Source organism: Cariama cristata, unplaced genomic scaffold, assembly GCF_000690535.1.
Source record: "Cariama cristata isolate BGI_N322 unplaced genomic scaffold, ASM69053v1 scaffold24239, whole genome shotgun sequence".
NCBI classification, from domain to species: domain Eukaryota; kingdom Metazoa; phylum Chordata; class Aves; order Cariamiformes; family Cariamidae; genus Cariama; species Cariama cristata.
In genome coordinates this window covers 7121-7407 of record NW_009636652.1, presented here as the reverse complement: position 1 = coordinate 7407, position 287 = coordinate 7121, and the positions used below count along the sequence as shown (strand labels likewise).

The window sequence follows — 287 nt, the reverse complement described above, 5'->3', positions numbered from 1 at the left end:
CTGCTCCAGGGTCGCAGCTGCCTGGGAGAGCTGGGGTTTGCAGCACCCTCGTCCCCACTGTGGTCCCAGCCAGGCTTCCTCCCCTTACCTGCCCCACTCCTCCTCACCCTGTGCCCCAGCTCTGCCAGGACCCGTGCTGGGGTTGTACCTGGCGTGTGCAGGATGCGGTGCTGAGCCGGGCTGTGCCCTGCCCGCAGGGTGACCGGGGGCCCCACCGGTGTCCCCGGCGCCTTTCACTTCCCCCTGCAGCTGTTGGCTGAGCTGGCTGGGGACTCGGGGGGTGCTGC

At 70.4% G+C, this 287-nt stretch overlaps 1 protein-coding gene across 1 annotated transcript in view; it reads left to right on the top strand.

Annotated features, from left to right (window-relative positions):
* The window catches only part of LOC104167682 (prominin-1-A-like), a 10049-nt gene that overhangs the window by 9004 nt on the left and 758 nt on the right, over nucleotides 1-287 (top strand).